The sequence below is a fragment of the Diadema antillarum genome, unplaced genomic scaffold, assembly GCF_040938485.1.
Source record: "Diadema antillarum isolate AM-2024a unplaced genomic scaffold, OU_Dant_1.0 scf00000072, whole genome shotgun sequence".
Lineage (NCBI taxonomy): Eukaryota > Metazoa > Echinodermata > Echinoidea > Diadematoida > Diadematidae > Diadema > Diadema antillarum.
Window position 1 is genome coordinate 608214 of NW_027270961.1, and position 14771 is coordinate 622984.

The window sequence follows — 14771 nt, forward strand, 5'->3', positions numbered from 1 at the left end:
GCAACATCAAAATGACATGGCTATGACAGGAAGTACTGTTCTCAGAATCCACTATGGATTAGAAATATCATGATGCAAAATAATGCATTCATCCCCCATAGTTTTCATTATGACTTCATCCCATGAAATTGAATGAACACATCAGCTTCAGTAAACAGCCATGTATAACCAAATGCAAATATACAACACACATACACCCCAAATGTATACCCCAAATACCCATACAGAAATATTATAATGTTTACATACTCTTTACACCAAGCACATAATGCATGAATACACACAAAAACTTAAAAGCACACACTCACACACTCATATATAATATACACATAGTTCAAGCCTCTCTTCTCCCATAAACCCACCCCTTCATCCAATTAAAGGAGTTATCTGAAAGGATGCAGCTAATGGTTGCTTAGATTCTGTACAGAATAGCATCTTCCTGTCGCAAGCTACATGTTTTCTTTATTTCGAGGAAGTCCACAATTTTCCAGAGCTGTTCTCTGTCCAGCAGGCTTTTTTGATAAACACTCAATTTTAGGAATGCTGTTTTCACCACCCACCCCCCCCCCCCCCCCCAAAAAAAAAAAGAACTTGGATGTTGGTCTTCCTTATGGTGTGGCTAAAGCTTCATTTTTAACCTTGAAATATTTTCTCGTAATCATATGTTTCCTTCCTGTTTGTGGTATAAAGATGCTATAGGACTGTCCAGATAACTTTTCTGGAACCCTGCGGTCAGAGGTGTTAAAAGCCCCCCCCCCCCCCCCCCAAAATATGTATATGCATTTGTAGTTGTTGTTATTGTTATTGTACCTCTGATTTTTTCCCCTATAGATCAGCTGACCTTGGTCCCTCTTTGGGTCATTTTCAAATGCCATTAATAGTATCATATTTGATTTTACGATTGAAATGATGTAACCTTCCAACCAAGGTTTAAACCTGATCTCCCATCTTATGTTGCTTGTTTGATGTAATCTGTGTTGGACAAGAAGAAATGATGTAATCTACCAACCAAGGTTTAAACCTAATATCCCGTCTTATGTTGCATGTTTGATGTAATCTTTGTTGGACAAGATACCCGAGAAGACCTGCGCTTATGGCCTTGGTATACATATACATGAGCATAAAAAAGCTAAATGTGATATGTGTAACAAGATATTGTGGGAAGGGCTTAACCTGTCTGACCTGTAGGTATAATCTTATGCAGAAGCTTGTTTGTGGATGCATTTATCAACTCATTTTTGGTGCAGAGTTCACCTGTTGAGGATGGGCTGATTTTGCTACAACACACATTTCCCATAGACACCTGCTGGAGTATACTCGGGACTTGTGAGTCCTCAATGGGTTAAGGTTTCAAAATGACTCTCAGGGATGATAAATGCAAAGTTGTTTTGATTCGGGGGTTAGAAATGCCTCTCTGAATCACTGGAAAAAGTGCAATCTCAAATGTGTTTAAGACAGAAACGTGTTTCTGTGGAGATGATAGATGCAGTTGTTTTGAAACCATTTACAGCTCAGACCTACCCATGCGACTACGTGATCTCCGCTCCTTGGGTCAAACTCTGCAGTGGAGCTGCACAATGACAAGGCCTTCCTTGCGACTCATGATACAAATGATAAACGAAACAACTCAAGAAATGCAATCCAAAAAGGCATTAAAAAGTGTTTCAAACATGTGAAAGATGATAAATGCAACCTATGACCATTCACCTATTCCCATAGTTGCCTTATTGCTCTCTGTTATGTGAGCATGAGATTGTGGATTAATTCTATTCGTAAAAAAACTGAGTTTTTAAAAGCCAAAGGCTTGGGGCACTGAATAACAACAGTGCTGCACAATTGTGTTTGCATCGAGCCACAAACTTTTATGGGGAGAATTCGACAACCGCGATAAAAGTATTGACTAAATTGTTTCATAAATGATTGAATTTAATTGAATTTAATTGAATTTATTTTCCATGTCCATGACAACTGAATAAAACACATGATACATAACATTGACACACAAATAAAAATACAAATAACATAAATGGTTGAAAAAAAAATGACAGTATGAATGGCATATGGATGGATCTCCAGAAAGTAATGAAATAACTTATAACTTGAAGATGCAACAACAATCATAAAGTCTATTGTTTATTCTGGATAGAGCTTGTTCATGATTGGAAAAGGATATTCCAAGCATTTATCTTTCATCTTTGACATTAACCTTACCAGCAGGAATAGCTAGGCTTCTACATGTGTATTGAGAATGCAAATGTCAACAAGGCGACAATAAGGCAGCTGTTGAAGTGCTTACTGTCTGATTTAGATTTGATGTTGTCTGCTTATGAAAGGCTTCACTCTTATTACCCCCATACTTCATAACCGTATCCATGACAACACCTGTTTTCAATTCCCAGCCTATACCTTCAGCACTAGGAATCTGCCAGGGGTAATTGGGACAACCCCAAAGAACATGATTTAGTGACACGTTAATGAAGGGGGAGCTGAATGCGTAATGCCCTCATATAAGCCTTTGCTCAAGTATTCTGATAATACGTTGTCTTTATGATGTGTCATCCATGGCAAATTATGTTGATGTGTTTTTGAGAGACACTATGGACATTTTGATGTACATGGTTTCTTATATGATTTATTCTATATCACACAACAAAACAATAAAAAAGAGTTACAAAATTGCAAAACACAAGGGTAAGAAAATGAATGCTAAAAAGATATACTGGAGGTATAATATTGTATGTGGGGATGGTGAGTAAATATTCATTTATAGGCAAAGAAACATGGGACTGTTTAGGTGCCTTGTTTTAGGCAAAAGAAGTATCTTGGAACCATGATGAGTATTATCAAGTCACCCTCAAATCTTCTCGTCCTCATGAAGACTTTTAAACTAGTTTAAGGAACTTGGCCCGCTTTCCTTTTTGCCCTAAACAAGGTACCTTGGTGATTTTAAACAATTTAATTTCCTCGCTGCTTACCTAAGCTTCCACAGTAGAGCCATTTACACTTAGTTGAATTAGAGGGATCCAAATCTCGAAATTTGCATCATGATCCATATCCTATTAGATTGATGAAAGTGTGGACATAAAAATCTCATTAACATCGTGATCACCAGCATGCCTCAAATCGCATGAAATCTTGTGACTATTTGAGAAATAATGTGATTATTTGCCCTGCTGTGGGTGTCTGAATGGTAAAGTAAGTATTCTCAATATTTTCTCTCCCATCATTCAAAGTGTGTGCATGAACATGAGCAAAGATCATCATTTATTGCTTCTCAGCCTTTTAGCTAAAGACCATGTGTATCATGTATAGTATTATTAAAGGGATGGTACCGTATTGGTGGAGACGAGAATTGGACATTTAACTTTCTGCGAGATACCAAGAAAACACTTATGAAAAAATACAGAGCATACCATTTTAAGAGGAATTCAAAGTTTATTTGATGAAAATCGGGTTTGGAATGACTGAAACATCCAAAAACAAAGTAAAACAAAGCGATTGTAATAAAGTGTAGGTCCCACACTTATTAGAATCACACTGTTTTGGATGTCTCGGCCATTTCAAAACCAATTTTCATCAAATAAACGTTGAATTCTTCATGGAATTACATGCTCTTTCATATCTCATAAGAGGTTTCTCATTATCTCACCAAAAAATGTTAGAAACCTGAAATTAGGTCTCAACCAAAACTATACAATCCCTTTAAGGTAGATTTCAGGCATGATATGCAACTGGGTTGACAAAATATGAGCTGCAATTCTGTCCATCTGAAGGAGCACAAAAAAAAGTCTTGTTGTTTGGATCATGATCAAAATCTCGCTATTCTGTCCATGTGCACCCACCCACCTAGTGATAAACCGAGTGAGGAAAAAAGGTAGGCACTCCTTCACTTCCCTTTCCATCCACTGGCCTGTCATCTCTCCTGAATTGACAAAGTGATCAGAGTCTGATGAGTGTGCATCGCCTCAAGATATACCAGGCTGTCGGAAGTTTGTCGTGATAATGGTCAAAGTGATTGCTATGGGTGGATACAATTTTTTTTTTTTTTGTTCAGTTTGATGGAGAAAAGAAGTAACTGTAGGTGCTTTTCAGGTAAAGTGACGTTTGGAAAAACAGACCTAGAGGTACAGAAGATAATAGAAAGATCTGCCATGTTGATTTCAAAGAAATTGAAGCTGACAGTGCTATTGAATAGTTCTGCTTTGTGAGAATTTTTGTGTGTTTTCCTTTCCCAGAGCTGTGTTTGCTACAGTGGTAATCCACCAAACAGGCAATGTTGTTGGAATGCATCACTGCAAAAACCATGTCACATTATCATGCATTGTGGCATTGAGTGCATGCATATACTTCTTTAGAAAAAAGGATAGTTATCTATTTTAAATATTACAACAAAAGCTAAGAATTTACTGAAACAAAAGAGTGCTCATTTACATGTTCACTATAGCCGTGCCTATACATGGCACAGCTGTTACAAAATTGTAAGCATAGTACAAGACAGTGGAGAAGTTCATCATCGCTCTGTTATTTTATCGCGTGATCAGTTGTTCCACCAGCAACCTGCACCAAGTGCAGTTGAAATCTATACACGCCTGTTTCATCATATTACTTTATGACTGCCCTGCTTCTTTTCTATTGTATAATATGTTGCCTAACACCTTGTAACTTGAAATTTGATAAGATAGATAGAATTCCTTGTCAGAGCACTGACACGAAAGGATGCCATAAATCAGAATTCTGATATCACAGCCCTGTCATGTATCAAATTCCAAGAAAGAGAAGCCCATATTTAGTCAGACTGACTGGATTTGTAAAGGGACAATGAGGTACCTTCGTGCTAGAAGGAACTAATATCTGTCTTTTCTCTCTGTTTCCTTTCCTTCAACGGCAATGCCAAACCTTGTCCTTCCCTGGAAGTATTTCCTTTTCCCTTGGAAAAGATCTAGGTCAAATGATTGAGAAGAAGTAAGTGATGCTTGCGTAACCATTTTATTTTAGCAAACACTGGCGCGAGCTTTTCTAGTTTTCATGTTAATAAGACTTAGTTTGATAAGGGAGGATATCTAATCTGCAGTAAAAAACACACAAAATATAGATTTGCAGGAGAAAATTGTCAATCCCCACTGTTAATGTCCTTCATTGATGCAAATTATCACAAGCCCAGTCGACAAATAGTTCAAAAATCACAAATTATGAAAAATATTCAAATTCTTTTAATGTAAGCATAAGTGGTACACCTTGTTTTTTAAATCATGGAAAAAAAAATCCCCATGAAAATGTTATTTGGACTGACAGGGATACAAGACAAGACCGATTCTATTAACATTTGAGCATTAACTTTGGGTAATTCTTTGGAAATTTGTGACAATTGGTGTCCCAAGTGCAGTTTTGGTCAGCCATGATAAATAAAGCCTTGGCTAATATAAGAACTTTACTGTAGATGCAGGTATCAATCAAACAGCATTCAAAGCACACTATTCAAAGTGTATGGTAGATATATCTGCTTGAGCAAGGCCAACTAAAACTCACCATTGGGCATGTAAAAGGATTTGTCATGTGCCTCTTGAAAGTGTTAGGGCCCTCCTTGCCCAAATGCTCACTTGGACAAGGGGAGAAAAGTTTGTTGTCACATCTTGCTAGCTAAAGGGGCTTGAGGATCTGAAGCAGCTTCAAGAAGCCCAAATACAAAGGGTAAGGAAATATCTGTCCAACCCTCTGGTAGGAGTAAGGCTTTATGACCCTTGACCTGACAACCATTTATCCCTCATCAGTTTGTGTCAAATGTCATTGCCATCCTTTGAGAAGCAGGTAGCAGACTAGAGTTATATACAAAATAAGTCTTCAGTACTACACATGTGTTTCTTGTGTGGTCAGAAAAAACAGAGGTTAGGGGAACTTGTAGGAGAATGAATGAAAGGTGGGTTGAGTTTAGCAGAATGGTGATACAGCGAGAAGATGAAAGCTGAGAGAGGGAGAAGAGTGAAAGGAATGAATCAGGTGGGAGTTGTTTATGACTGACAGCAACCTGTTATATTTGGACATTGTGATATCTGAGATCCATGAACCTGTCAGCCTTTGACCTCTTGGCGCAAAATTCCCATGCCAGCCTGTGCTGACCTTTGACCCATACATGTGTGTGTGTGTGTGTGTGTGTGTGTGTGTGTGTGTGTGTGTGTGTGTGTGTGTGTGTGTGTGTGTGTATGATCTGTATGTAATGTCATAGGATGTATTCTGTTATTACCAAGTAGGGGAGCACAGTGCTGCTGTGAAAAAGAGAAACCTAAATCAATATAATACTCATAAAACATCATGTATCATGATTGAATGGTTACCAGATGTGGACCTCAGCAGTGTCTCACATACATGCTATTCCTTGTTTCTTTATTGCTTTCAAAATGATTTTACATCATATCACAGGTACTTATCATCAAGATGCTTTGTTGCATTTCCAGTTATTAATGGGATTTTCTAATAATTGTATTGCTGAATGAAAAGTTGTAAACAACATTATTTCCTGAAAGATATCTTACCACTATAAAACTGTCCAATGACTACCAGTACTCTGTGTATGACAGTTTTATGAATGTGCAAGCTTGCAAGCTTATTCCCTCAATTCCCCCTTATCTTTTGTTAAAAACAGTCTCATATGGTTAAAGTTCTCTGCTTTGACAAGACCACTCCCTCACAATGCTATTGATGATTACTACAGATATGTTGCTGATGATAAGAGTAGGGTTAATTCATCATCATTTGTGGCATATGATCTTCTCTTGGCAGCTGCCTTCTCAGAATGGTTAGTTGAATTGAGAGATGTTTGAAGGATGGAAAGGGATGTTGGAGATAGTGGGAGGTTGGTCTAGACAAGTTTGTAGAAGTAGAGGAAGGTGGAGGAATGACTAGGTGCATCAGGAAGAGCTGGGGAGGTCTGGACCCATGAAGGTAGTCTTTTTCCTGGCTGTTGCCATTCATTTCTCATGAATCCAGTCTAATTAGCTGTGCAGGTAAATATGGTAGTTTACAGAGATATAACCCTCTCTTTATCTAGCCTATAAAAACAGAAAGACTTGGAGCTACTGAAATTAGGAATCATTCTTCAAGTTTACTTAAAGACTGGAGTGTTACAGCAGCTGATCATCTTGAAAAGAGGGGTAAGTGACCACCTCCATGGATGACCAACAACGATACAGAGATGAGGGTTTGGTATTTGCCAACTAGTGTAATGGAGAAGAAAGGATGATATTAGGCTGGAGGTAAGCCTAACGTACACCTGACCTTCAGCAGTGATGAGGTGTCAGGGAAAGTCTGACAACAATTGCTGCCACCTGTCACCACTAAGGTTGAACTTACCCTGACTCCCTGGGGTGAGTAAGTGGAGCAGCCTCTACTCGTTGCCAAGTTTCTTCACGTGTCTTGTGAATGAAAGTACCAGGAGATCCTATTCCTTGTCCTATTCTTGACTCCATCATGGACCCAGCCATCTTGCACGGACATTCATTAAAGGCGTGTCTTCATCAGCCCGAAGTTCAAACTAGCGGGACATTTTGCGGTCTTAGAAAATAGCCCGATACAGCGAATGTGCGTCTTCATCAGCTCGAACAGCCTGCTTCGGGAAATTAGTCCGAAAATTGACGCATGCGCACTTTGCAATATTACTCTGCCTGGCTCGCGGTTCGAAAGTGGATTTCCCCGCTCATAATCTCCTATATCACCGTATGTACGATATCTACAACCAGGGAGGTGAGCAGTACAGCAAATTCTCTCCAAAGGGATATTAATAACGCTACTCTTTCTTCTGTCCAGTGAGGCATCTTATATGAAATTAACGAATTGCAATGTTTAAACAAATCCAAAATGCACACAATCTGCAAGAATCTTCAGCTAAGGTAGAGTGGACCAGAAGAAGAAGTTTACAAAAGAACAGCTAGCATGCACGGCACTGAGTTTTAATAGGGAGGTGAGAGAAATCACCTCCCTGGTTTTAAAGATGACAACAACAGTAGGCCTATAGTACACACATGTGATCCTTGAATACACCGAGCGTGTAATGTACTATACACAATCACTAGCTGCTTGTACATGCGCTTTCCATTGCCAGCTGGCTAACCAGAAGCGTGGAGGGATCGAGAAAATTTCGGGCTGATGGAGACGCACCCAAGATAGCGCGCTATTTCACGAATTAGCGCTCTAGTTGACGAACTAGACCAAGATTTTGGGGGAAATTTTCCCGATCAAATAGCGCGCTATCTGCGTCTTCACTACACAGATAGCGCGCTATTTTGACATCGGACTAGTTTGGTAACCGCAAGATAGCGCGCTATTTTGAAACTTCGGGCTGATGAAGACACGCCTTCAGAGGAAAGCTGCTTTTTTTTTTCTTCTTACAATTTTTAGTCAGATAGCCGAGTGGTGTGTCATCATTGGAGTTTGTTTGAAATAAATCTGTATATGGCAGCACCTGTAACTCCACCTCCTTTTGAGGAAGTCTGATAAGCTTGAGTTTGTAGTATTGGTTTTAGAAACCAAATCTTTGGACATTCTCCATCATAAAATACTACTGCAAGGTAACATGCCTGATGTTGTAGCAGATACTACTGCAAGGTAACATGCCTGATGCTGTAGCAAATTAGCAGAACTTGTTGCAGCATTAGACATAATATGAATCGAGATGCCTTTGACAAACTCTACTGACTGATTTTTCATAGTTCAAGGGATTATGTCTAAAAACGTAGGGACAAATTGCTGGATCTTTCAAGTCATTGAAAAGACTGTATTTGTGATAAGGCATTCCACTTTCAGACGTACAGTAAATGGTAGAATAATCTAAGCCAGCACTTATTTCATCATTGTCTTCTTCCTCCTTCCTCTGCCACCATCCCTCAGTCTTTCCTATCCGTTTCTCCCATCTTTCCTCTCCATCTTCACCTGGTTACTGCCCTCTCTTCAACTCTCTCACTCTTTTTTTCTTTTTTTTTTGTTCCACGCTCTGTCCTGTCTATTTTTCTTGTTGCTTTTTGCCATTTTAACCCAATTAACCTCCCTTCGTCATCCCCTCTTTTTCTCCTGTCCTATCTACCTCTCATCCCTTTTCTCCATCTTTACCTGATTACCCTCCCTCCCTCCCTCCCCCCCCCCTCATTCTGTGCTCAGACCCAGTTGAGTTGCTCCTCTCATCTCCCCTATCATGAATAAGTGGATACATGTATTGCAGAGATGCTTGTAGCATCAGGCATGGAGGGGTATTTATTAAAGACATCTGAACACTGGGGTATTCCTTCGCTAATGCAAGACATATGTGTCTCCTTCTTGTCATGTAGAGATAAACAAGTTAATGATGACAGTCTGTGAATGAAAATCAAATACTTTCACATAGCTTGACTGTGGGAAAGTCACTGTCCTTCGCCGTTCTGCGGCACAGAATTTTCCCCACAATTCCGCTGTAGTCTTGTGCAGTATTGCTCATCCATGATATTGCAGTGTAATTCAATGGCTTTGCATGTTGATTTGGCTTTGACTATAATGTAAAAGCACTTTTTATGAATATTATATTCAAATATTGAAGTGAGTATTCATTGTACCTCATGGGGCTCAACATCAGCAGTGGCCCAGTGACCAGGGGCTACTGGAAAATATATGTGGGGCCACCACTTTTGAACAAAAGATATTTTTTGATGACTCGATTTGACCACCAAATTTCTTTGTCGTTTCACCAAGAGAAAAAGTTAGTGTCAAGCCTTGCACCTCCACTCTAACTAGGTTCAGAAAAAATACAGTGGAGCTCCATTACAATGGCATTTTTCTTTGCTATAAGTGTTCAGTTGCTGTAGTTTTGCAACCATTACTAGGTCAGTACAGACTTCCACACTGTGCTCAACACATCACAAGATCATGCTCAAAATATTTGGCCTTGAACCTAGTGTGTATAAACTTGAATTGCTGCATCTCAAGACCATTTGCTGGGTAGACTCATGTGAAGTCATCAAGGCCTTTCATGGTCACTCGGGAATATCCTCCCCAGTGAGGAACTCTTCTATTGGTTTACTTTTGCGCACGACTGCTCAACATGTGTACTTTTCCCAAAAAGTTGTCCGCCTGAATTTACTTCAGCGCACGCTTCCATGAAGACTCAGTGGGCCGAAAGAGGCATGGTGCTTTCAGGCTTAGTCATAGACATGAGTATTCAGAAAGCTCCAATCTTATTTTTATCTTGTGAACCCTATCAGTGCATGTGTCAATACCAAGTTACTCAACCTGCAGTATATACTACGTGATGTTATCTTTGTCCTTTTTGCTCTAACAGTGTATCTTTTCTGTATTGCTCATTTCTCATTGTATCTTGTTACCATATGTGTAAAAAATATGTCCTTTCTGCATGTTTTTGATGTTTCCCCTCTGTTTGATAATGTGTCATATCTGTAATACTTTTCTTCATTTTCACTGGTACCTGGTTTCCATGTTTGATATGTCAAGCCAGGAATGTACCCTGACATTAATACTTTATGGCAGAACTGTCATAACAATTTGAAACAAATTTGTGCTTAAAATTGTTTAATTTTGTTAAACAAAGGTTTCTTTAATCTTTTTTTTTTGGAGAAATATTCATAATTTCCTCCAAGTTTCGATAATGAAGAACATCTCATGTTTTTAGCTATAATGAACCCACTGTTTTGTCGTGTTCGCACACACCCAAGATTTTGTATGTGAACCTAAGTTGAACTGGCTGACATAGTGACAAATGTCACAAAAACACACTTATTTTTAATCATGAGAGCATTTTCATACATCCTTGAATTTCTTGGTTTTCATTGCCAAAGCCCAACATACATTGTACATTCCTTACAAGCTGTGATGGAGTTCAGCCTTTCTGTAGCAACCAATGTGTTGTTCGTGATTGCATCATTTTCAAGCTTTTTAATTTGTCAGAGTAAAGTTGTTTCAGTTCTTGAAGAGGATTGATATTTAGTCTTTCTAATTGATGCATAGACATTTAAGAGATCTTTTTTTTTTTTTCATCTGTACTTTGTCTTGCCCACCACCCCCACCACCCACTCGACCTTTTAACAAGCACATTTCAGGAAAGGTATCTACTATTATAATACTCGAAGTTGTTGTTGTTGTCGCGGCCTTATGTATTTCCTGTTTTATTCCGGCGTTGCTGGTTTTTCTATCTCCTCCCGAGCCGTCGGCTCCGGGCAGCTGGGACCGGTGCCGTCGGCCGCAGGAGAGTATCCTGCATCGAATGGCGCGGGTTTCATCCCCGCTCCGCCTCCGTGTCGACGTCGAGGACAAAAAAGAAAAATTAATTAGATAGATGCATAATGCATTTTTGTGCGTGACGAAAGAGCCAAGCGTTTTAATATTCACCGATCCTGCGCTGGCCTCCTGCTTTCTCGACCGTCCATCTTTTAGCTTGCAGGGACAGTGGGATACTAAAGATGATGGATGCAGCGAAATGTCTGACATCTTCCGGCGGACGTGCACTCACACACACAATGTACCTCACAGAACTCTACACACTCTACACTGTGTGTAGAGTTCTGTGATGTACCTTCGCCTCCACCTGTTACGTGTATGTATTTTATTGACGATGGTGGTTACACGATCGAAGCACTAAATCTGCGTGCGCGTGACTGGACTACAAGGGCATTTACGTACAGTTGGCCATTGGCGTCCCCAAATGACAACAATGAACGTTCTTATTTAATTGTATTTTGCACAACTGTAGGATACTATGCAGCTCAGGTACGTTCATTTAGTTTGCTCGCCGTTTGCTCTTAAGTCGGGTTTCATTGTACCCAGACTGTTTAGGACGGCTAAATATATTTGCAGATCATGCCCTTCCATATCAGATTACACGCGGAGCTGTGTCCATTCGTTTACTGCAGAGCTAGCTGCTATAAACATACATATTCATAAGATGAGCGGACGTAGGGGAAAACCTCGCTTTGACGACCGCCTATTTTCAAAATTACAAGTGGAAATAAAATGTGTGGTTCATAGTCTATCAAACCAAGTTTTGGTGATAAAAATAAAAAAAGAGGGAGCAAATGAGGACGAATATAATTATATTCTTCTTTCTCCCATAACATGGGAAAAAATGTTAAAGAAAAACATGATTTCGTGAGAATCTACTCCCACGAGTGCCTATTAAACCTGATGACTATGATCTTCCCCTCCCCAAATAACAGTGATGATAATAATAATGATAATGATAATAATAATAACAATAATAAGAACAAATTGTAGGCCTAATATTGATTATGATAATGTACAGTCTGAAGCAGATGAACAGATGGTTCTATGATATATCAAGCCAAGTTTTGGTAATTAAAAACCAAAAGGAGGGAGTAAATAAAGACGAAAATATTTTATTTTTCTCTCATAACGTGGGGAAAAGAAATATGAAAAAAAAAAAAAAAAAAACGAGGCCTCGAGACCAGCCCGCGAGTGCCTGCATGGATGCAAGAGCAGGGGGTACTTGATATCAAAGTCATAGTGTTAATATCTCTCCGTTTCGACGGGAACAATCTGTGGGCAGAACTTTCGGGGAATCTCATTTGCGTTTTTGGTAATTTTCCCTGAATGTTTTTGTTTTTTGCCCTGCGGAGGTGGAAATGTGTGTGTGCGTGGAGGGGGGATGGGTGAGGGGCAACAAGACAACTGTTGGACTTCAACGGGTGCAAATAACCCCTCGAAACTCAAGTTCTATAATAAAAGCAAATAGTGGCTGGAATGATCCCTACCAATGGACCAGATCGCCGGGCACATACTGCAAAAATGGAATATTAAATTTCTGGGAAGGGCGGTCATTTAGAAGACAGCACAATTAACGAAAGAATGAGAAAACTTTTCTTTTTATTTCTTCAATAAAAATGTGCAAAATCGTATTATGAGAAAAAATGAAACCCCTCAGACCCGTGGATTTCCACGGGTGCTGCTAGTTTAGTTATAATGGTGGAAAGCTGTCTTGAGGCATTGTGGTATTAATAGAAACAGGTGATGTAATTGCAGTGAACAAAGAAAGTACTTTATAGTATCACTATAATCACTTGATACAAGTTGTTTATCTTATCCACTCACTCTGAACTTGGTCGTACTCTTTAGAGGAGACATGCCACTTAATTCTATGGAAAGTATCCCTCTCATTCAGCTGCTGCGGTTTTGAAAAGTGATGCCTGTTTTTCATGCACATAAAAGCTGTATGAAAGATGAAGGACTCATCGCATAGAGTTTCTGGTAATTTTATTCATCAATCCTCAGAAGACAATACACATAACCCATGGTCACATATTCCTTCTCTCATTTTACTCATTTTCATGTGATTGTTAAAATGAATTATTCATTGCCATATCCCAGTCAGACCATGGCAGTCATTTATGTGTGAAAAGACAGAGTTGTCAGTTTCATTTTAGTTGTGCTAGATTAAGAAATCTAGATGATTAAATCAAACCAAGCATAGAGCTCTCAAAAGTTCAACTGTGTGATATATCATGCATGGAGACAGTATAATTCGTGGTGCAATTTTTTGTGAGCTTATGAATATGGACATTGCTGTCGGAAGTCTTTGACGTGGTTGCCGTAGCTACAAGACAAGAGACAACTACCGTGGCAGAAAACATGCAAGGCACAGCTAAAAAAAATATGGGGACTATATTTAGGCATGTCAGAGTCACGATGCATAAATTCGCTTGCCTCTTCTCCATAAAGTGCGTAGGTGGATGGAAGACTTTCACTACTGCTTTAAATGTCAGCATGGGAGTTTGTGGTTCAAGCATGCTTTTTTTTTTCTTTCTTGGTAATCTTTCCAGGCAAAATTTCTACGTGTAGAACTCTCTTAGCTTTCTGTGGCAATGTCTATATTTAAAAAGAACTGTGCATCTTGATTGTTTAAATTAATACTTATTTGTTCCATTTTAAAAAGACTTTTATATGGAAATTACCTAAGAGGAGATGTGATTTCTTGCAATTTGTTATGTGCAAATGATGCTGCATAATTATATTCTTTGGATACATGAATGAAATATAAATGTTAATGTATCCAAAGGTTGCTGCTACCATCAAGAAGAAATGCTGTAGAATAGTATTTCTTCTTTTTCGTTTAAAAAAGAGGTGTGAAATATCTGGCCTTTATAAAAGATGACAGTTACCATAATAACCTCCTAAAAAATGCATTCACACACACCTGAATTAACCATTTTCAAAAATCATAGTTTGCAACAGAATGCAAAACCAATATTTCTTGTATAGATCTGTATGCATGTGGACACGGAATGATCACTAACTGTCACAATTGGGATGATTTATTTCGATTCATATCATAAATGCAAAAAAGCAGTCCATCTCAATTTTTTTTTTGTTTAAAGCCTTCGCTATAATTTGCCATGCACAGTGGGTGTTAACAGTGCATTTAGTCCCTTGATGCTACTGGCGACATTGGGTCTGGGGCACTGGTAGTGTACAGATCAGTGGTATAAAAGGTGTGTCGGTTACACTTCGGTCATTGGCAAGGCATGCGCAGTTTGAAGATTTAAAGTGCTTCGCTGGAAGCCGAACAAGTTTTTTAGGAGCCATGTGTGAACAGTAGCAGATAAACCTATTTTTGTATCGGAGCTCAAAAACTGAATAATTCTTCTGTGTGAATGGGTCCAAAGATGTAAGTCTTGCCAGCTGTATTGCACTGACAGATATCTTGCCAGCCACAGAAATTATAACCTTTGACCCTTGTAAGGCCCTCTGATATGTCTAGGAGGAGAAAGACTTCCAGAATTACAATGCAG